The 24,687-nt window shown below is 41.9% G+C and overlaps 1 protein-coding gene across 4 annotated transcripts in view; it reads right to left on the bottom strand.

Annotated features, from left to right (window-relative positions):
* Nucleotides 1-24,687, bottom strand: part of dlgap3 (discs, large (Drosophila) homolog-associated protein 3) — an 87,211-nt gene that overhangs the window by 44,490 nt on the left and 18,034 nt on the right. For 3 of the 4 annotated variants that reach the window (XM_086013738.1, XM_086013742.1, XM_086013739.1), the window contains exon 2: nt 2,405-2,483. The exons of the other annotated variant lie outside the window; for it this stretch is intronic. The gene's annotated coding sequence lies outside the window, so the exon portion shown is untranslated. The remainder of the gene's footprint in view (nt 1-2,404; nt 2,484-24,687) is intronic. 4 annotated transcript variants of the gene reach the window in all.

The following is a 24,687-nucleotide window of genomic DNA, read 5'->3' as shown; positions in this document are numbered from 1 at the left end:
TAGGTGCCGTGTACAAAGTTTTTGCAACAACATAAAATATAGTACCAGGTGATGGTTTTGAGAATTGCAAACACATTTATCACTCTGGCCTTTTTGCTATCTCTTTACTGTATCTGTAAAAAAAATAAATACAGAGTGCAATACAGAGTTTGACAACAATAGATTTATTTATTTAGAAAGTGAATATAGGAAATTTTCACCCTTAAAAACTACCACGGCATCACTGAATTGAACCTAACCATTATTTTGACAGAGGAAATAAACAGCATTGGCACTGTTGAGTTGAAAATGAACACATGCTGGATGGCGACAAGCAGGGAAAACAATTTCCAGACCAATTCTCTTTTCTACAACTGATAAGACGCACTCAACAAAGGAGAAACACAATTGATAACTTGTGTTCCTGCTGGTTGACTTATGTCTGCTTCATCAAAATTGTAGTGTTTAACAATCAACATACTAATGTGCCTCCATGGGATGCTTCTAATGCTGCAGTTCAAAGTCTTGTCTCCCAGAAACCACATGCTGCAAGTACAGAGATTGTGTAGGAGCCATGAATGCTCAAACACTTGCACTTATTGTGTTACAGTCACTGGAGTTCCATGTTTTAGTTGTTCACTTTATCTTTTCAATTATAAGATCATTCAAGAGTACTTTAAGCATTCATTGATAGGCGCCGAGGATGATTTGCCAATCTTGGGGTAGTTTAAGGGCCCATTTCCAGCAGTTGCATGGAAGAGCAGCAGTTTAACGGATGATTTTTTTTTTTCCCCCAGTAATTAGTAAAGGCGTGTAATTGCTCTGGCACAGGATAATATGGGGTAAATATTTTTAAAATGACCTCAGGAATACTTGCACTGATCGGCTTGGCAAGTGATCACAGTCAGTCATAATGCCGACATCACACAATATGCTATGGGCCCCCCCACACCTCCCCCCCAAAAAAACCAAGACTGAACCGGCTACTTAGTAGCGGCTAATAATACGTCGGCCAGCCTGTGCAAACTCCTCTCGCAATATCTTGCGTTCGACATCATTGTTGTGCTGCCGGTTTTGGAGGACTTACCTTGCACAACGGCTTCATTTGGAGATACGGCCACATAAGCAACAGTGGCGAGAACGGTCTTGTTTCATCTTTGGGAGATAACGCCAAGTCATGGCTGCCCGTCAGCTGTTCGGTCATTGTTTACTTCTTGTTTCTTTTACTTTCTGTTGACGTCTTCAACTTGCAAGCCAAAATAGAGAAGGAAAAGCTGGACTCTTGATTGGCTGCTGTCAACGCTGTGGTTAGGGATCATTGTATTAATGTGTACAGATCACGACAGACATATTTTGCTCTGACCAACCAATCCAAATAATATAATTTGGGTTGTAAATGTAGGTCAGTGCTTTGGCCTGCAGAGAAGGGCCACTACAGATGTTGAGGGAGGACTAAGCATTGTTTCAGTGGATAACACTCAGCTGCTGGAACCCAATCAAATAGTGATTAATACCGGTAGTTCCAATTTTCGACATTTTGCCATTTGAGTTGAAGATGCACTGATTGGAAAGTTGTTGTCATCTCTCAACCCATTGTATAATAAATCAGGATGTATTCGTGTATTAGCGCTTAGCACAACAAGAATCCCTGTGCACTGCTCGATCTGACACAAAAGAAAAAAAGGCATCTCCGATAAGAGAATGTTGGTTGCCCTAAATCGCCGTGTTCCTACAAAGCCATCTCGATTGCTCTATTTGAGTGTACGTACAGTACAGTATGTTTCAAATTGATGTGTTGACGGATATACTTACTAGGAAAATAAAGGCTGCACGATTGAATCAGTGGTGAACGCAAATGAAGGAATGAAATTACACACAAGCTGATGTTCCAGTGTGCTTCCAGGCACCAGATTTCCATGTTTTGATGTCACAAAAAGGCTCTGTAACTGGGAAGGGAGATGTGAAGGAAAAAGGAAGAGACTTACGGCTAAGAATAGCGGTACAACCTCGGGCCAGTCGGCCCCGCTGCTATTTTTCAATTTACTCCCGTGCCAGCTCCAACTTGTCAGACATGCTTCTCTTTTTTCTCCATCAACTGTGGCCGTTCAAGAATAACGCTTATGTGACCATTGGCCTGGAGAAACGTATGGCCAGTTTTAGACCAGAAAACCAGAGGACAACAACTCCGCTTCACACCTAAGACGCTAAAAGCTGAGGAGAGTGAGTGGCATGCACTTTCTTTAGAGCTACTTCACTGACTGCGGGTTAATCCTTGAGAGGTCCCACCGGGCTCGCTCGCACACCCCTGCAGGGGATGAATTTCAAGGACACGCCAGGCAGAAGTGGGATTTATATGTGCTGGGTGACGACTAGCAGCGGGAATGACACTTGAGCGCTGGTGTGCATATGCATACAGGCTACTTACCACAATCTCATCGGGAAATGGTGCTCCATGTTTTTGGGGAAGAAACAGCCAGCTTTATATTTCACTCACAGTCCCTCTGCTGTACAAAGAGAGAGAGAGAAAAAGACAGATCAGGGAAGCTGCACATAAGCCGATACGTGCCTACAGAGCATCTCTCGCTCTCTCTCTGTAATGGTAAATGCACACCTCCCCATGTAGTCTGACCTGTAAATGGGTCCCTGGTGATGCCTGAAAATGTACTGTGGTAGGAGCCCCCTTCCCTTGACTGGCTGGTTACAGCTGTGTTGCCCCTCCCCAGGAGTAATAAAAAAGGATGGATGTTCAGAGAAAATGATGTGCCAAGAGTGTGTGTATGGGGGTAATAGAGGGCAACATTAGTGACGGAAAGAATATACAGGGGGTCACAGGAGCTAATTGTTTGAATGCTGTTACCTCTTAGTATGTAAAATGTGATTTAGCTCCACATAGAATTTAAAGAAGTTAAATCTGATTACGGGAAAAACGTACGGTGTATGTGACTGCTAAATGCTGCGAAAACGATTGCACTTGTCTAATATTAACTACAGCGACTCATGTTTTGTATTCCATTATATCTACAACCCTTAAGAAATCAAACTTTGCTATAATGTAAAGTAGTGTGCAGCTTGTATTAGCAATATATATTTACCGTCCCCTCAAAAATCACTAAACACACAGGAATGAATGTCCAAATGGATGGCAACAAAAGTGAGCACACGCCTAAGTGAAAATGTCCAATCTCAGGTGAGAATGGGAGCAGGTGTGTTCAATTTGCTGTTATTGCGCTTGCATTCTCTCATACTCGTCCTGGGAGGTTAAATGTGGTACCTCAGAAAGGTGAGGGGGTGTACTTTCTTTTGTGAGGTACTGTGTCTACCTAATGGTGTAAGCAGCTAGCATGAGTTCTCTGGGCTTTTCTTCATCGCTCTGCTTCTAGTTATCCGACACACGCCCTTTATAAGTGAGGGCTTATCATCTCCATGGCAACAAGGGCCCATATACACACACACTATAACTGGTTTAAAAGATGCCTCTCATACAATTCCCAGTGGTGATCTCCTTGTGGTTGCGTTTCTCAAGGAAGAATCAAGTCATGTCAACGCTTGCGACCCAGTGAGGTCAAAAGACTGAATGCGTGAACGGGCTTTGATACAGGTTGTGCTGCATCAAGCGCGTCGGGCGGACCGCGGCAGATTCTCCCATTGATTTTGCCGGGAGTTTGTGTGTGTAGTCATGTGAGTTTGTGAGTGTGAGTGATGTGTTGCTAGCTATCTGCAGAGATAATTAGAACACAACTCTTTTGCTGTCCCTGCAGGCCACTGATCCAGCTGCTTTCATCTAATATAGGTCAGCTGTGACAAAGCCCACTGCATGGACACTGATCATCTTGGCCTGCACACAAATAATGCTGCTGAATATATTATATACTGTATATTTATGCCGTACACGCCGCAGAAAAAGACGAGAATACTGTCCAGAAAACCAGCATGATTCTTTTCTTTAACATCAGTAATAGTGTGGTATTTCCATGACAATAAGTACTTTATGTATGTCACACTCAAAAGCGCATACATTGATGTCTTTCAATCTGACAACCCTGTCAGGTTTGCCCTTGCGGAGTGAAACATTTGCATTACAAAGGCACTGGAAAAGGTGCGCTTTGCAAAGTTGTAAATGACAGACGACCTTTAAAGAACTTGAAGAAGCAAAGCATCGCACCCTGTGATTGTGAATTAAAGTGCACCGTGTTCCCAAAAATTTGAAATATGAATGTTCAAGGAAGTACTCGTCTGAGGAAAATGAAATTGAATAGGCTTTAGGATTGATTTATCAAAATTCCAACAACATTTTTAAACGGATCTTGATTGTGTAATGCTGCCGCAAATTTATGAATGAAATACAGTGCCACACACAACCGCGGAGCTCAGAATGTATCTGCATGCGCCTTGATCAAATCCACCACTATCGCGTTACACCACCTGCACCACAATTTAGACCTGCTTTTAACTAGTCTAATCTCTGATGTATTTTCAATCACCAAATTGTGAGCTGCTCCGGGGACATGTAATAGAAAATACCCTCGGTCTGCCGGTAATTTCTCAAACACGGTCAACTAGACTTGCCGCAGCATGAAAATGAAGATGCGAAGATGCACCAGTCCACAAAAATAGAGCTGTTGGAGTAAACCCACGCAAGCAGCAGGAGAACATTCAAACTCCACACAGGAGAACTGAAGCCCATATTTGAACCCCAAAACTCAGAATTGTGAGGTAGTTGCACTCACCACCAGTTAATTATTTGCATGCTAAATACATTCTTGCCCATCTTCTGCTTGCCTACATGATTGCCGTTCATCCGGACCAAATCGCAGGGACTTAGGCAAAGAACGGCATTTGCTACAACGTCTGATCGCTTAAACTGGACCGCAGCCAAGATGAAGAGAGAGCAAAGTAATTATCTTCTCTATTCTTCCGTCTGTCGGTCATCATGTCAAAGTAGCACGGAGTAAGTATACTTGGCCTCTTCAAGCGCTTGTGGCAACCCGTTCTTCTGATAACCGGCCGGAAAATCTACATTATATGCTGTGAGCTGATGGGGCGATAATTGGTAGAAATTACGCAAACGACCAGCGGCCTTCGAGGTGGTGATTGAGGAAGAAGGGTCAGCATAATGTCGCATTGCGGGAGATCCATGCAATCTTCTTTGCTTCTTTTCAGCCAGAACGGTGCAAAGCCAGCAAGAGGGGTCACGCAGGGCTTAAAGCTGCGGGTATTTATACAAATAAAATCAATATTTAATGGGCTCCTTCTCTACTGACTCACTCTCTATCTCCTACTCCAACAAGACGCTGCAGTGAGGGCCATTAATTAGGGTCAGACATGCGCCAAAGATTCCCCACAGGGCTGAGCAGTGAGTCCAGTTCATACCAGGCCAGAAGGACAGGTTTAATCGAACAACTGCAGTCAGGTAGCATTCTTCTGGTTTCTGTCCACACACAGAACATTTTCAGGGGAATATCTTTAAAAGAAAAAAAAAAAAACGTGAAAGCTCACATGCTCGCTAACACTTGCACGTTGGAGCAATCAAAGCTAGTACAGGGGGATTTTAATCGCATTAATGTGTTATCTCACAGGCTGGAGTATCTTCACTTGTAGACTGTGCGCATTAGTCATTTCTTTGAACTGAAGATTTCCCCCCTCGCTCCCAAATATTCTCTGTCAAGTCACTCTCAAATTGGAATTAAATCCCTCCATGTCCTTCTACTAAGCAAAACTGAACTGATGAGTTGGATGTTTATTATTTCAAACACATGAGGGAAAATATTTTGTTCTTGAATTAAGCAAGTTTTGCCCTTATGGGAGGACATTACATTTTTACACATTGCACACGTTGCTTGGAATCATTTATTTGCAAGTAAGTCATTCTAAATGGATAAGTTAATGCTGCTTGACAAATCTAGATCTATAATAATAATAATAATAATAATCATCATCATCAATTGAAAACAACAACACACAATACAGTCACCCGAATATGAACCGAACAAAACTCCGTCAACATTCCACAGCTAAAACATTTGCATTCAGATGACTTTCCTTCATTCCTTCAAAGTGTGATAAGCACAAAAAGGCCCAACAAGCATCAAGTGACAGCTACTGGAGAACCGACTGTCAGAGTAATTTAAAAGTCAAATTAAATAATAAAAAGCCTTCCTGTTTATCATTATATTGTATATGAGCTCCACCCTTAACTTTCTAATATGAGCAATTTTAGTTTGGTGTTCTGCCTGCCGAAGGTGACTTCAACCATGCAGGGGATTTGCGTCAGCTCATCACAGGAGTACAAGTCAGTTATCATTGACATCTTTCCAAACAAAGCTGGTAATTGCTTTTCTTGATTTTTACAATGCACTGTTGTGCGTGTTTGATATACATTTGCAGCCTTGATGCTAATGAGGAAGATGGAAGAGTGTCAATGACAAATTTTCTCTCAATGTGATATTTTTGTCGCTAAAACTTCAGTGATTGCATGAGGTTTCCATTAAACATTTTTTAAAAAAGTTTTTGCAATCTTAATCGAAGCAAAAATTTTGATATTGAAATGTTTCCATGACATTACGTACGCGATGTGATATTAGACCCCAATTTAGGAAGTGAGCGTTCCAAAGCACGGCATCATTATGCCACTAGTGTCACCTACTTTGCATCGATGCCTTAATTAATTTCACTAAGCCTCTTTATGGTGCATCTGCTTTCTGGCATGTTGACCTACAATGAGTGCCTCATCTTAAGATCAGTGACAACTTACCCAGGGCGCGCTTGATTGGTGTGTTTGTTTAGCGCAAACAAATACAAGAGTTTGCCTCCAGTGTGTGATATTCCATGTTCAACTGTTGGCCTGGACATGACCTGCTTCTAACCTTTTTTTTTCCACATTAGCAGCTAGACACATGCACATGCACACACATGCAGAAAAAGAAAAGAAAAATGAACAATCTGCCCATCTCTTGTCCTGATGGGCTCTGGATGTATACAAATCAAGTGAATATACCAGCTAAAGGCATGCCTGCACACACACACAGCACATTAGAGCGAGGTAGATCAGAACTGCACGCATAAGTCATAGAGATCCCAACAAGAAGAGAAAGGGCAGCCATATGAAAAGCCTCTTCCGCCTTCTTTCGGTATCACAAGGATCTTGATGAAGATGCACACGTCTCTATGGTCAGGGTGAAACACTTAGGAGCAGCCAACACCACCCTCTCTGTTCTAATCTGACAACGTGACCTATGGTAATAGCGTTGCTACTTTAAGAACCTTTATTGGCAGTGCCATACATGTCCGTATGGTGCAACGCAATTAGATTGAAGCTAAGGAGATAATAAATATGCAAAGCAGCTCATTCAGTATTAAGAGAAAGTAATACGGAGAAATATGACACAATTGACAATTGTAATTGGCCCAGTGGGATAGCAATAGCGTGCTAGCCACACCCGCTAGTCAAGAACAGGAAGTCACTCGCCTGTTGCTAGGCAGAGTTCATGAGTCAAATCACATCTGCTCAATAGGCCAGTCGCACCTTACAATATTTAGTGCTAGCCACACCCATTAGTCAGAACAGGAAGTCAAATGTTTACAAAGTCACTTGTTGCTAGGCAGAATTCAGAAGGGCACATTCATAACTGCCCCATCAGCCAGTAAGCTTCCAATGTTGTGTTTTACGTGTGGATAGGAATTCTTACGCAACGCACTGATGCAGTCATTGATCTGCTCCTCTTTCTTTCATCAAATCCACAAATCTAAATTTTTCAACAATCACGCTCGGCACTTTACATATTCATTGCACCACAATGCCACAAAATGACAAAACTAATTTCGAGAGCGTAAAATGTTGCCTCATTTTAGTCACTATTAACAAGCGGGTGACTTGAAGAACGACTAAATTGATGATTAATTCATTCCGCCACCGCTATTGAAACCAGAAGTCCCACTGATACCCCCGGTGCATGCTCGTATAATCAGTCGCGTTGTCATTACTGGCGGTGTGACCTGTGAAAGATTTGCGCTCGCGTGGGTGTCAGAAAATGCTCAAAACTCCGGGCTGGTGTGATCCTCTAAATGTAATTTAATGCCTGCGTCCTTTCACCCCCGAAAGCAAATCCCTTGCTTGCTAATGCATTACAGATCATTAGCCAAACATACTGGCTGAGCACTGATTACAAAACAGAATGATGCATACTTTTTTTTTTACCCCCTTGTGTGTGTGCACGTGTGTATAAATGTGCGCGTGGTTGTGTTTCAGCTCAAACAATGAGGTCATTTCAAATAGACCGTGTCAAGGTAATGAAGAGGATGCCCATTAGAGGCAGACTATTGGTAATGTTGACACCGGGGCCACAGCGAAGGTTAAGGCGTCATCCGACACCACGTCATTCTCCTTCACTCAAGGTGGCTTGCCGTGCAACAATGACAGCCAATTTCATTAATTTCCTGTTTATTGGCACTTACCTTTCAAACAACACTCGGTCTTTGCTTGGGAACTTTCGGTGGAACTGACAGTAGCGCTTCAGCCGCTTGTCATCAACATGGTTGCGGGTAACTAGAGCCGGTTGACAGTGATGTTCTTACGTACAAATCAAACAATAGACAATTGAACATGACATCATTTAGAAACAATTACTACGTGAAAACAGTAACACATTAAAATAAGGGCGGAGGCCAACACGGGAGTTATATGCTCCCTCTTATGTGTTCCAGTTAAGAGGCGAGCAGCAGCATTTTGAGCCAACTGGAGATGTTTGAGGTAGGGCTGGCTGACTCCAAAGTGAAGTAAACCTCAAACCACCGACCTCTAAGATGTGCTAACCACTCGGCCACTTAGCTCATTAGTTTGAATTAGGAAGACTAAGAATATTTGTAGATGTAATCGTTCACTCAAAACATTTAGTGGTTTATAGTCGTGGCGTACCAGCAGTCAAAAAAAAAAAATCAGTGCTCATTTCAAGACATCCTTTTTAAAGTAACATTTGCTAAATTGATCACTCTGGAGAAAAGCCGCGCTAGAAATAAAAAGCAAATTGTCCCTTGCTGTTGCTGCAGCTCATTTAAGTGAGTCAGCCTTCATGATTTCATTTTTAACAGTTGACTGTGTTTGCACCTGCAATATTCACTGTCACTCAAGCGTACTCACATTTTCTCCCCGACAAAGTCCCTTTTGAAAATACTTTCCATTGCGTTTTCAAAAGAGAACAAAATAAGACCCTTATTGCTGCCTAATTTGCACCAGTAACAAGCATGACGTGCAAGACACATTCAGATTTCTTTTAAGTTATTTGGAGTTTTCTTTTTGACTATTTTCAGCGAACAAGCCACTTGATTTGAAAGCTACGCAGCGAGTGAAATGTGGATTTGTTTCACCAAAGTGATCCAGCCGTTTCAGATTCCCCCTTCGGTTAACTGCAATATATGTCGGCAAACGTATTCACGATTCACAGTGACAACCGTTTTTGAAAGCTCACATTGAGCATGGAGCAGCTACTATGCAAATTGCAACTACTGTAGGTGTGTGTGTGCGCAACAAAGCTTGAAATTCAGCCATCGAAGGAAATACACATCCTTTGTGGTCAGGTGCCGTTCAAGGACACGTTGACGAAAAGGACATCGTCAAACAGCGCCAATCCATTGATGGAAATTAAGAGGGAACAACAAGATTATTCTTCGTGTATGTCGCCTGTTTGTGTCATTTAAGTGAGTTTTTTTCTGAAAAAAAATGATCTTTCTCTCTGAATTTGTGTTAGTGAGCGCTTCTCCTTTGCCAAGATAATTCACCTACCTTATAGGTGTGGCCCTTTGAGATATCTGGTGTGACCATACTGTACAAATAATAGTAATAACGTTGTATTTTTGGCCTAAAACTGTCATTTAAGTTGGAAAAACTTATATAATAACTTATAATCACTTTGACCACCCCTTTATACTACCCTCAACGAGATTGGAGTGGAAGAGCACAGTTCCAATTTCTGAATCTTCTTAGGTTTTTTCTATTTTTCCTTTTATCAGCAAAAATAGGACCAGACTGATTTTTTCTTATGTGCAGTCGTCTGGCATTATTGTTTGGCCTTGGCTGAGGTCTGTATGCAGTACCATCTCCAGTTTACGTGTTGTGGAATAGCAAATGTTCCAGTGACCTTTAAGGCAGGAAATAGGCAAACTAAACAGATCCAGACACACAAACATCACTTTGAGTTAATGTGTTGCATGTACGGACCAAAGATTGGCCCTAATAAAAGCTGGTTGTAAAATCCACTGTGTTCTCTTTGGAAGCCTCAACTGTCAGAGCTGTTTCGTATTCAAATTTACACGTTGATCAACTTTGATACACACAACCTGTATGAATGCTTAGTGCAGTAAAAAGGGGAAAACAACCAAATGTGTCTTTTTCTGAGATTTAATCAGTTTGCGAACGACCTGCTGCTTTTGGATTCCCATTTCCCAAACACCAATCATCAAGACAAAATGCTTCCTTTCCCAGAGACTTAGTGTAAATGTTAAAACTTACCTACAAGCACATAAGGCAGAGAAAAACAAGAAAGTGAGCGATGGCTGGACACTAATTAGGAGACAGAGTGCAAAGCAAAGCGGCAGGTTAGAGTTTTGACAAGGAGGAATGTCGCGTTTGGGACTCCTCTCACCCTTTTCCTTTCCACTGATTAATTGGCTTCGAAATGCCATCATGTATGGTGTGTGGATCACGTGTGGTGATTTGTTAGCATTAGGCTGCTGCGGGCTGCGTTCGCCCCCAGCGTGGGGCACCGCATCATTAGAGGGGTGATTATGGTATTCTGTGTGACGATGCCAACTCTCTTAATGACCTCCACACAACGCAGAGGAGTTCTCATCTTTTTCCTTTAATAATGCATTGCATGTGTTTCGACGAGTTTCTTCCAACCCTTCGAGTAAATGGGGAGTTTGCAAAAAAACATCGTGTGAAAAGCACCTTATTCGTAATGAAGTGTTGCTGTACTGTAACTGTGACGGAGTTAGACTTTTATCCTTGGGGGGCAAGGCTATCTCGGGGGGGCCACAAGAATATAGAATTATCAATTATCTAGCCTGGCACCCATGGGGGGCAGCGCCATAGCCCCGCCAGTGTACCGTAACACAAATTTTTCATTTGAAACGTTTGAAATCTTATTTTTAGCGACAAATGACCGACACCTCATAAGTCACGCGTTCTGTCTCTGATTGGTTGTTTTTTCTTGGGTACGATGGTATATCAAATTAGAGGCACAAGAAAGGGGCAAGAGATGGCAGATTTGTTTTTAATCATGGATCATATTTATCATATACTGCTGTATAGTTATGTGACAAACTTTTTTTTTAATTGCAAGCTCTCCTTTTAATGAAAATGCCAACTCTTTCTTGGCCTTGGCTAATGAAATTACTTTGAGCTTAAACACACTTAAGATGTGTTGACACTTGAATGAATGAAGAAAATTTGAGTCGTTCCAAGGATGTGAATGCTAGTGTGTGTGCGTGAGTCTTTCCCCAGCTCACACCAAAGAGAGTGTGGACATGCCACATGCACACGGGGCCATAATAATGCATGTAAATCTTACCGGTGATTATTTACTCACTAATTACATGCATCGCATATGCATGTGCTGTAATTAGTATGCTTGCTTGTTTAGTTTTTGTACACGTGTATGCGTGTGTGTGTGTGTGCTCCTGCATGTCTGCATGTTTCCACTGCAAAGATTACAGGTGTGTTTATGGGGGACACATTTTTTTTTGTTGTTGTTGCCTAACTGCTTATCGTCATGGTAGCAAAAGTAGCAAATCATACGAAAAAAAAAAAAGGAAAGAAATGAAACGCGACACACTCATTTTCTCTCCTCCCGAGATGTGGCACCAGTGCGCTATGCCACCTCGCTTCCGCTTGTAGCCCTCAAGCAATACAGGGATTAGCAGAGAATTTGGTCTGTGAAGCCCCCGCTGTTATGGAGCCGCTCTGATCGAATGGAATCCATCTCGGTGCATTAAGACTTCCGCTTGCAATGAAAAGAGAAGGTATTCTCTACCAAACGGGATTCTCTCCGTTAAGAAAGGCTGTTTGCACAATGTCACAGGAATCAATGGGTGGGAGAAAAGCTTGCCGTTACCAAACTGTTACCTAGCAGCTTGCAGAAAATGACTATTGCGCTTCAAATATCACATAACAAACGGAGGATATGAACTGGACAAAGTGGTGGATGTTTTGCTGGTCTTATTCAGACACTGAAGGCGTGTTTAAACACTACTTGTTGCACTATTTGATTTACAGTACTTGAATGATTGAATGAGTCAATTGTTCATTGTTGCTTCTCTGAATTTGACTGAATTTGAAGTATCGTTCCCAATTTGCCTTGAGGACATTAAAATGATGAAAATGAAAGTGGTGCATCTTGCTGAAAAATGTAACATCTTTTTCTACACCTATAGATTGCTTTTTTGCTATCCTCACCTTTTATGCTTTTTTTAATCCCGAGATCAGAATAAAGTGAGCCGGAACGTGTCAACGCATTCTGACGCCGCAATACATCTCACTCGACTGAGCTGCACATCACGGAGCACTTTCTGCTTGTAGACTTGCAACATGATGATGAAATGCCGCATTTCAATAATTGATACTCCATTCGGCACACTTGTAGTCTCTGTGAATACAGACAGAGGATATAAAAAGTCAACACACCCATGTTCAAATGTCAGGTTATGGCCAAAAAGTTTAACCCTTGGTTTCATTGGACTATTACAAAATCTTCAAAACACACGTGGGGAAAATGTGTTGTGTTCCCTTCAGGATTCTGGTAGGACTCAATAAATAAATAAAAAGGTCAGGAAAAGACTACTTAAACATCAGAACTGGTGGAAAAAATGGTTTTTGAATCATTTTTCTTGGTCTCATATTTTTCGTTCACAAAATCTGGCATTTCAACAGCGGTGTGTAGACTTTTTAGACCCACTGTAGCTTGCATGTAAGAGTTTCTGTTTGCCACTTGAATCGCCCTATAAAGAAATAAATCTATGTTTTGCTGAAATGCGGAGAAAAAGGAGCTGTCAGAACTGATCTCTGTCCACGCTGTCCACTTGTGCAGCTTCTTTAAAATTCATGCAGTTCTGTTTCGCTGGCAAAACAACTTTGAAGCAGTTGACTAAAATGACAGAGCTGCCCCGTAATCTTAATGTAGCGTCGATGTCTCACGGGATTCAACCTTGCATAACATTTCGGGGCTTTTGCTTCGCCGCCATCCCCTCGCTGGCTTCTTGTCCTCCGACAGCACTTAGTGACATGTATTTTGAATGAGAACCTCACCACACGAGCATCCTTACATGGTGGTGACACAAACATGTACCCCATCGGTCAGAAACACATACATTGCGCAGCAAGCCGAATCGTGCATGCGAGCAACATTGCTCATTATGAAGCGTGAGGTCATGAGTTCAGACCTCTCGTCTTCGTGTCGCATAATTATTTCATAGTGTGGGAGTTGTGCCAGGGCAAGTAGTGCACACCGCTATTTACTATGCACTGCTCCAACAGCTGAAGTGTAACTCACATTATGGGAGTAAAGTTATACTTCCCGCCCTGATTGTTGCACGACAGGACAGCCGACAGCTTAGATGATAAACTTTGCGTGGTTTGGAGGGTATTCTTGCTTTTATGCAATTGGTTAAGATCTGGCCTTTATTTGTGGAGTTTTGGATGTTAGGTTAGTTGAAAACTCTAATTAGTCCATGCCATAGGTTAAAAAAATAAAAATGATGGCTGGATTATTGCTATTGCTTACTATCAAAGGCATATGCCTGTATAAAAAGTTCCTTTGTATCTTAAAAGAATAAACAACAACAATTTTAGCATGTCATGAAGGTGACATGAAGCTAAGTTTGCACGCGAGGAGACAAATTAAATCCACCAAACCTCAAAGTCCTTCTTTGTTGTGCCACTGTGTCCTGTCACTATTAACTTGAAAAAGTCTAAAAAAAAAAAAAAAAAACAAGCCAGGGAGTAAATCCTATTTCAGAGTCTGCATCCAGGTAGCAGCGTGACACTTTTTCAAAAAGGAGATATCAGGATAATTCAACCAGCATGGCTTTGTTGGTATTTATAGGAATGCCCCTGAACACACAGTGGCAACTGTAATCCGGTGAGCCAGCTTTCCACTTGAAGTGACCTTGTTGCCACTTGATGTATTTTTCCATAAGAACCGGAATAATGAGCTAAGGCAAAAACAATCCACCCAAAAGCATCAAAGCTAACTTTTTTTTGGTCTCATATGAAATCTCGAGATCGGCCCTGAAACTTGTGTAATGCTGCAGAGTCAAGAAGTAGTATATTGAAGACTGGAAACTAAAACCTTACCATCAAACTTTGTAAAATTGGTTTTGGATGAGTGACTAATATCGAACTTTATGATCTACATTTTCGATGTAACGATCCAGAAGACAACAATCATAAAGCTCTAAATGTTGTGAGGCAGTAGCGATGCCTCACTACATGAAAAGGGTTATTAATAACACCGGCAATGAAGGTCCATTGAACAAGGAAAAAAAACTTCCATAAAATGCTGAGTGATTTTCCTTCTTGTGTTGGGAAACAATACAAAGTGGCTGAGACATTTTTTTTAAGCCCACCGAACTCCGCCGTGCGAAACGTTGGGGATGTATCCTGACAAAATAAATAGTTTGCGAGCCGAGAGAATGAGGAGGAGCAGGGAGCGGAAATATGGGCAAATATTTGAATAAATGTATCCTCGCTGGATGAATAGCTGACATTTTCAGGCCCTGCGTTTGTGTGAGGCGCCTGGCGCGAAAGAAGCTGACGTACACACACGCTCTTAGGTCAATCCGTTGCCATACTCATAGTCTTTAATTGGCACCAATTCTTTGTTGTAAAGGGCAAAGCTATCTGCTGCATAACACTCCTCTGTTAACCTTCTGGCCGTCTTAAGCAGGAGAGATGAGAGGATGAGTGAGCTCCGATTGCATCATATGGCGAAAGACATCTTTTTCGAATTAGTTGGGTCTGTGACACGGCATTTCCAGGTGCCCAACAAGGCAGAACCAACAGGATAAAAAGCAAGATTTCCTGTCTAGTCACACAAAATCCCGGCATGCATTTTCTCTTCTCATCAATGCGTCACATCCCCTCAGGCAGCTCAAGCGGGTGCAGTCATTCCTATCAGTGGAACTGCTCAAGTGAGGTAAAAGCGTGCCTTCAAATGTGTTTCGAGTGGCTATGGTTAGCATCCAGCTGTCCGCTTGCATAAGGACACGGCGTTGCAATTAAAGCCACTCAGTGTGCGCGATTGAAAACGTGGCGATATGGAGAAAAGAATGATTTTGAGCTAATACTCAACATTCGTTGGAATGAAGATCATCTCAGTGGAGGTCATGAGGCACTCGCATTAATAAAGTCGGCACTCTCCAGACACAAATCCGGTCCACGTGTCAACTGTATTCAAACGCCGGCGTGGACTCGGAGTCTTCCACTGTGTCTCCGCTTGGAGCAGATGGCCGCGCTACAAAGCCTCGCACACATCCATCATTCACTACCCATTTCACCTGGCACTGTATCAGCGGTTGCGTGTGTCCAAAGTGAAGTGCCAGAGGGGAAATAGGCTGTCAATCAGGTATTTACTGCTACTCCATCCTAGGATTTCAGACAAGTGATGTTTCTGTTTGAATCGTTTCCTGTCATGTGCTGCATCGGAGAGAAAGTTGTAGACAAAAGACGTCCCAGAAAGTTTGGAGAGGACTGGTTAAAAACTCCTGAAACCTCTGACAAGTTACATTTATATTCCAAATCGGACCAAATGACAGAATTTAAAGAAGTTGTCATATATTTGCTGACATGATAGTGTCAGTGTTCCCTTTCCTCTCCAATGTACCTTTTCTTAGTCTTGCCTACTTGAATAAAACACTGACATATGCAGATGTGGATTCAGCGCTTCAACTCATCATCTTCATCTTCCCGCCTCGTCATCCCAGTGATTTCTGTGAATATGGAGTGCCTGGAGCGAGAGAGCCCAAACCATCTGTTTGTCTTGCCGTTTATCTTCAGCCTCTCTAGCTCCGCCTTTGGTCTTTCCTCCCGTTCCGCTTCTTCTCCTTCATTAACTCGGCAGTTCCACGTCATGGAATTATTGTTAATTGCTCTTCTGATCGCTTTTCTGAACATCATTTAAAACTGAATTCTAAGATATCAGTGTGCTCCGGTATGTAGCAGCAAAGATCACCTAAAAGGAGGTAAAGTTTGGAGATCCTACTTATCTAATCTTATCCTCCGATAAGCACCGTTCACTCAGTTGTGCATCAACTTGGCTCGCTTTCTAAATCAGACCACACTCATCCAGCCAATCCGTACGCTCCTCCCAGTATCCATCCCATTTAACCAGCTGCGTTCATTAGCTAATTAAAACAAATGGCTCCTTAATCAAATCAATTCTAAGAAGAACGCCGCACCACCAAAGCCCAGCGCCGTCACCACGGATCAAAGACTGCTTGGAGCAGGAGGCAGACAAAGGTCAGATTTGACCCCGTGAGGGTGAGCTTCTCCCGGGGTCAGCATTGCCAGCTCTCTTCCTTTTGATGCATTCAACTCTGGAGTGCTTCTTTTGAATCCATCAAACACACACCACAGTCAGAATAGAGAAGTAGTAATCACATATTCATTAAAAAGTAATGAACACGCTCTTACGACGGTATCACAGGCTTCTGTCAACAAACCAGCAATGATGCTGTTTCATCCGATGAATTATTCTGTTTATAAAGATGACTTTATTAAACTGTGGGAAGTGGCAATAAGCAAAACACTATGAGGCATGCATAACAATTCAAACTTTTTGAACGCGGACAGAGAACACAGTGGTTTACATGTCTCTGTATGTGAATATATGTCGTTGTGAATTAATCATAGGAAAATTCAAAGACGGGAAAATGAGCAAGAACGGTAGAGGCTGGGAAAAATGCCGAGAGCATTTGTTTCATTAAAATATAGGAGTATACAGTAATCTTGTGTATTGGCGTTTAGGAAGTATGCAGCCATGTCATGATGATATTTATTGAAAAATTGAGATATGGGTGGGTGTCCCACTTTGTGCCAAGTGCAGGCGATGGACACAACTGTTACACAAGCTCGTCTGACACCCCAACAATCATCCAGTCACATTAACACCACTGGTGGTAAGACTGTTGCTCTCTCACTATCCTCCACTCACTTTCGCACCCTTTCTTTGTTTCTTCCACTGACTCAATTCCCCCAAGTCAGCAGAGGTCTAGCGCCTGTATAACAGATGGATGGTGATAACAAAGATCTTGCTACAATAGTTTTAGCCCTTTGTGGTCTACCAGTGGAATGAGAAGTGAAAAGTAGATTCCCAAAAGGAAGAAAAACAAGTTCTTTCTCTGGCACAGTTCCCGAAAAGAAGATTATAGACTGCACAGCTAACAAGGCTAATGCACACTGCGTTAGCTAGCAACCGTCTTTTGTGTTTCCGTTTACCTTAGTTATCACATTTTGGTTGATATCAGTGAAATTTGATATGGTTCTTGATCAGAAAGAGGAAGTTAATCCTGAGAAGGAATGTGTTCTTATCAATCCATCAAGGTACCGCTGATATTTTATTTTTGGCCCCAGCTTTGTTTGAGCTGCAAAATTTGAGCTCTAGCATGTTCTTGCTTTGGCATGGAAAAATATTCAGCCACATTTGTTTAACCATTTCCAATAAATGCAGGATAATAAAGCGTTATCCAGAAATTATTTCCAATGTTGTATTTAGCCCAAAAAGATTTTGACTCGCTTTTTGAAGTCTATGATACTTACTGGAGTTATAAATAAAGTGGAGAAACAGAAACATTATACAGTGTATTATTTTTTGCACTACTTTCTGGGGGACTGCCCAGATCTGTATAATTGGAAGCAAAAGATGCAATAGTGTATTGCATTCAATTACGGCTACAAGTTTTTGGTTACTACAGTTGCTCTAATCTGTTTCCCCAACTGAACGAACAATAAGTGGACACGAGTGCACCCTAACAGGTCTCCACCAAGCTCTGGATGCGGATCAGGACCTTGAGCACGTCCATGCATCAGCATATCACGCACATGCTCAATAAGTTTGAGAGCCTTCCAACGACTCTCGTGTAGCTTGAAGTGGCAGGGGAGCAGTATCAGGCAGATTGGTCATAATTCCCTTGTCCAGTGGAGTCTGCGAGTGTGTGTTTGTACGCGTGTGTTTGTGTGCGAGTATTTGCTCCTCTCAGCAGTGGGGAGCCCTGATTTGTAGCAGTAATATCGACAGGCAAGGCCTCGGAATGAGGTCTTTCCTTCAGGGAGCCTTCCTGCCCTTTTTGTGCCTGCACAGAAATGCTCCCACACAGAAAAACACGCAAACTAGGTCGGAATACTGAACACATTTTGTGGCTCAACCAATGAATACCAAATGAATTCTCATGTGTAATGAGGGAAATTCTGGACATTCAGGATTTACACCCATCTGGAAGGAAACACTCGGTTTTGACAGACCTGGATTGGCGTAACAATGTCAGGAAATGGATCATACCAGGGTAACAAGATGGGAAATAGCTGATACCTTCGAGAGAAGGGTAGTATTTGATCATAGCAAGATTGGATGGTGTCTTGCAGACGGTCACAAAATCATCTGTCCAACTATGTCAGAGAGATGAGCTACTGTTTTGAAAGAAATAATTTTTGACAGAATGGGTTGTAATCTCAGTCGTATCCGACACAAAATGGCAAAAGGAAATAAAGATATTTTCAGTGTTCTACGAGTCACCGTTGGCCAATTGTTTTCTTTAAACCTTCAAAATTATTGTTCTCAAAAATCTGTTTTCCGTCAATTTGTTTGACTGATATTTGATTCAAGATACTTTAGCTAGCTGTGGTTAAACAACTTACAAGTAGATTATACATGTTGTGTTTCTTTCAATGTTTGTCACTGCAAAATGCTAATTAGGCATGTAGAATTCTGAGAGACTAAACACAAAAGACTGAACATTCAAACAAAAAGTTCAGTGTGCTTAGTGTTGGTCTAAGTTTGGGTTCTCCTGATGTGTCCACTCATTTTTCACCTGATCTTGTGATCTTGACTTCTGTCTGAATCTAATTCACTCCACAGTTTCAGTTCACTCTTGTTTGATTTCTTTTGGTCATATCCTGCATGTTGTGTTTCTTTAGTTTCTCTTTCATTTAACTCAACTAGCTGCAACGTATCTCTTGATTGAGACTTCAAGTGTGAAATTACACTCCCGAAATGCTCACCGTGTTCTTGCACCATGAGCATCCCGACGTACCTTTTCTCACTTCAACTTTGCACTTTGAGTGCAATTCTTGACAACTTGAATATCACAAGGAGACGACGTGATCAAGAGGAAAGATCGCTAATTGAATGACATGTTTGCAATCACGCTGCCTGCTTGTTTGGAGTTGTACAAATTCAGAAACTGTATTACTCTTAAACAGAGCTGGGCAGTCCGTCCCTGGGCCGGACCGGTCGGACCCTCCGGCCCGGCTGGATGCCCATTTTTGGGGCCTAGGGGTGGGGGGTGACGAATTTAAAAAATGGCTGGACTAAGCATGGCCGGAATTGTATTTTAGTCCGGCCCACTAATCGTCCCTCATGCGTGTGACGTGCTCTCGAGGCGACCAAATTTCATCTCAGCCTACTCGGTGAAAGGCTTCTTTTTAGGCTCCTTTCAAAACAAATTGTGTCCGGGAGGAAAAGTTAGCCAGCTAATTGTCTTTAAATAAACCTCTTCCGTTAGCACCCCTTCCGCGGGGGCATCGTGCACTTTTTTTTTTGCGGGGGGTGGGAGGGGCTTTCAGAACGGGGCGGGGGCCGACAATGTTTACGAATATGCCCGTGGGGTCGCGGCCGGAAGGGTAGTCAAGGGTGGAGGGTCGCGGCCAGACGGGCAAAAAAGGGTCAAGTGCCCAGCTCTGCTCTTAAATATGATAAAATCAGTAAGATAAAGTGCACTGTCCACTCCATTCACATAGCATTGTAGCGAGACCTAAAAGACAACTTTTAATGCCTTCTGTCTTTTTCCTTTAAGACACTCTTGAGTTACTTTAAAACATATTGAGCTGTTTGTTTTCATCAAAGCAAGTATTAGTAAGTGTCATCCGCAACCTTAATTAGCCTGGAAAAAGTGGGGGACGTCGAAAAGTATGTTTTCTTTGACGTTTGATTGACACGTTTTATTTTAACGATTTGTCAGTTATTTCATCGCAGGTCACACAATTTTAACCATGTGAATTCATAACCAAATGTATGTGTTGACAAGAATGCCAAAAGCGTCATATAATAAACGGCTCGACTGTCACGTCATAGGAAGATCATTTCGTCACTTTCCAGGAAACCCTGCAGGATGTTTAAAATATGTCTGTGTGTGAGTAACTGCATACTGATTTGAATATGCATATGTGTGCAAATGTATGATGATGACTTGAGTGCATCCATCCACGCAGGATTACGGAAACAGTGGATTATTTCCTCCACGCCTTGAAGTAGCTCTTTTTAAATCCTTAAATGGGCAGTCAGGGAAGGGACAGGATCTTGAAAAAAGGAAAAGACTCGGAGGGGGGATTAACTGGTTACTTCTGAGTTATTACGTATGTTTTGTATTTTTGCATTTAAAAAAATGCCTTGCAATTTTAAGAAAATGTGCAGATTTATCACTATCTATTTTGGATTGCTACATCTTGAAACTGTAAGGAAAAATATTAAGAGAAATGAAGTGTCGTCGTTTGTGTGTGTGTTGGCCTTCATTAGGGAACTGCTAAATCCACATCCATTGGACTCGCATGCAAGCTACACCTCCATCTGTTAGACTTGCGCCTCATGTCAAAATGAGCTTTTCTTCCTCGAGGGTATACATACAAAACTCATTGGTTGCAGAGATCGGGCAAGAAGTGGGCCCTCTTGTTATTTGACTCATTTTCTGAAATGCTGCCACTTGGTTGGTTGAAAGTTTCATAAACAAGGGTGTATTATTTCTTGTGGACCAACACAATAATGAATGTTCTTTCCTCAGTTAAAATCATGTCTTAATTATCATTACTTCTCCCCTGGAGGTAGCTAAGCTAAGACATCATCCAAAAACACCTCCTTGCTCATCGCCATAATGACAACTTTAAAGGTCACCTCTTCTACTTATAGTTAACACCATCTGTCAGACATTCGCCTTAAATCCTATTAATTGTCTTGGTTGCTAATATGGGGTCACAGTGACAATGCTGTCATAAAACCGAATGGTTCAACATGAAGGTGTTTTTTCAATGCATCATCCTTTTCATTTCAATGCTTTCAACACCGCAGCACTCAAATGAATATAAAATAATCTGACACATGTTCTATTAACGTCAAGGTTAAGTCAGTATATGTTATTAAATACTTGAGCAAGATCAAGTATGCAGGCAGTTGGCTTGAAGCAAAATACTCTGTAAGCACATAACTCCCATGCAGCTTGACATTGTTAAAGTCTAAACAATGGTAGTATAAATATTGGGATGTCTGACACTTTTTCACCTTTTTCAAGACTTCAATTAAAGATTTGTGCCCAGACCTGCTAAAATACATCATGAATTACCGTTAAATTGACATATTTAATTGAATGATAAAGGAGGCATTCATTTATTGCCAAAAATGTCAATTAAAAAGCCCTTTGTCAAGAAAATGAGTACAGTACTCACTTGATGAGCCGTAAATCATTTTACTCTTATCTGCGTCCCATAAAAGATGACCCTAGAAACATTTTTTCAAAATTTGTCATCCCTACACAAGTTTTTAATTAATTAGACATTTGCTTTCAATTGAATGGCAAGTGTCATGAAGGATCTTTTCCAATCCATCGTGACAGTGCCTCAAAGGTGTGGAAGAACTTAAACGGAACCTTGACCTAAACCTTATTGCGCACCTTTTTGATGACCTACAACCGAGGCCATGAGCCACCGGACTTTTCTTACTCTTTCGGGTCCGACAACCCAAATGCATGAGTCAATAACATCATAATGATTCCCCATTTTACCCAAAAACGCTGAGCTTTTCTAGTGACCTTAATTAACGTTAAGAAATGTATATTGGTCAATAGATTTGACACAGATCAGATAGACTGGATCAGATCGGCAGAGATTTATTATGGAAAATCGGTTGTAATGTCGTAATTTGCCGATCGATTAATGACATCATCGCAGCGTGAGATGCGAAAATCATGTTCACAACTCCATATGTTCTTCGATTGTCACTTCCCTCCCCGGTAATGACCAGATGCTCAAATAATGTCGCCCATATAATGTGAATGTTGCAGTAAGCCAACTGCTGAGGACAGCATGAATCCAGCATCTGATATGGTCGGCAACATACAATAACCGCAAATAGATACATCCTTGTTTGGTCATTAACATATTACCCGGAGAAAACCGGCTAAGGAGGCAAGGCTTCCTTCGCTTGTCCCTGCGTGGAGTTGGAGAGCGTTGATTAACATGCAGCGGTTTCCATTGTGCTGACTCCTTCAGGGGCCGCGCTCCTCTCCCCCATCGCCTTTTAATGGGAGGAGGGCGGCTAAAGGGTCCGCACTCGGTTAAACCGCGTCGAAAAAGTGCGAGATGGGCTAATGAGAACTGTGTGGCGGTTGCGTCGAGTGGCTGCGGGGGGGGGGGGGGGGGGGGGGGCGGAGCTGCGGGCAAAAAGCACTTCAACTTGAACTCATTTGCAGCAAATGCGGTTGGGCCAGCGCACACACGTACACACGATGTGATGTAATGCACAAAAGGAGGAAAAGATACGCTTTGCTTGAATCCAAAATCTAATATCGTTGCAGCGAAGCGCCCGCTCTCCCGCCTCGGTCTCTGCTCAGCTGCTCTAAGTAGGCCACATCAATTTTTCATACTCTCTTTCACTTCGTGGCCGAAGCACCTGCTTGCTCGGGCCACATGTGTCACACTCCGAGCACTGTGTGCGTGCGTGTGTGTGTGTGTGTGTGCGCGCGCGCTGTCATATCTCAGCCAAGTCGACAAAGAAGCCCTCCCATATTCCCGGTCACAACACATTACCATCTATCTTCGTCACTTTTGCTGATTTCTATTGCATCATCTGGGCATTTGTCACAGTGAGACGCTATCCATTAACTTAATGTCTGCAATATGGAATACCAATAGAGGCAAAGACGCATTCATGTAGACACCATGACGGCTGACTTGATATTGGCAAATTAAACGAAAACGAGACTGCGAGGACCTGCTGATGCTGCACTCACAAACACTCTTGTTTAGCAGTACACTTGCACAAATCACTATAATAAACATATACATAAAGAAAACAGGACGTGCTATATGAATACCTGACTGACATCAGACAATTGATGCACAATGTCGTTATATTGTGCCGCTATCTCAAATAGTGTCGAAATCAGAGTCAGCGGGACGCATTTGATTCCCTCTCATTTTAAATTATGTTCATGGCCGACTTTTTAGTATGCAGCGTGCGCTGCAGAATAAAGTGCAGCAATCAAACATAAATAGTAAAAAAATAAAACAAACAAGCAAATTGATCCCTTTTACCCAATGTTAAGAAAGGTTGTGAATGTCAATGTTTTTCGTTTTACGGAATGACTCGCTGGATCACCGAGATCTCGAAAGGTTATAAGGTCATGTCTCGAGGAATTTCCTGCTAAACAGTTTGAAGTGTGATGCTAATTAAAGAAGGCTGAATTGAAAGAAAGCAAAATGTTATTACAGTCTATTTGGCTCTTGGTGTCACAGTGCACAGTTCTGTTTTTTTTATTTATTTTTTACTCAAACAGAAATGTGGGCCAAGTGTGACAGGCTTTCACTGTGGAAATGCTAAATAATTCACCTCAAAAGGGCACGTTTGAAATGTTTGGCAGCCTGAGCCAACCAAATCTGTGCAGTTGAACCTCCAAAGTCAAACGCCGTTGATGTTGTGTACGGGATAAATCAACACGTTGCACTTTTTTTTTTTAACCTTACCTCAACTTACCGCTCAGTACACTCTATAAACACTTCAAAGTAAAAAATTAACCCAATTTGGGTCAAAAACGGACCGATCCATTAATTGGGTCAATCTGACCCACCTTCTTGTTTTTTTGGTGTTGTACAAAACAGCCCAATTTTGTGTGGGTTATTTTGTACTAAACAACCCATTTTGCTGGATCGTTTTCTGCAAAAACAACCCAGAAAGTTGAATTGACCCAAGTAGTGGATCGGTCCATTTTTGACCCAAATTGGGTTCTTTTTGACCCAACTGGTTTTAGAGTGTACTGTTAGCGCTGCTATTTTGTTAAAGATGGATATGACTTCTCTGTAACTATTTATTACAAGTCCACACTTTGATAATTGTATGCCACTTTCATAAATAAACAATAAATCCAGCAAGTACATAACTTATGTACTAGGACTGACTGCAAACGTCAATAACCCAACAAAGGTAAAGCTTCACACTTTAAGGTCCATTTAAAATGAAGAAGGATGTGCAGAACCACACCGTAATCTTTAAATATTAAATATGTGAATCTTTTTACACCACACATAAACGATCAAGACCTATTAGGAATTCGGACAATTTGAAAAAGGTGTAAGTTATTAAATAAAGACGTGAGATGTGGTGTCTTTGGAGATGTAATCTATTTGTCAACTAGGCTGTGGGCTGAAGACAGGACCTGGTACACAGAGACAGACGGAGAAGTGGA

This window comes from Filicampus tigris, chromosome 18 (assembly GCF_054856515.1).
Source record: "Filicampus tigris isolate MCC_2025a chromosome 18, RoL_Ftig_1.0, whole genome shotgun sequence".
NCBI classification, from domain to species: Eukaryota; Metazoa; Chordata; class Actinopteri; order Syngnathiformes; family Syngnathidae; genus Filicampus; species Filicampus tigris.
This window is presented reverse-complemented; position numbering and strand designations above follow the sequence as displayed.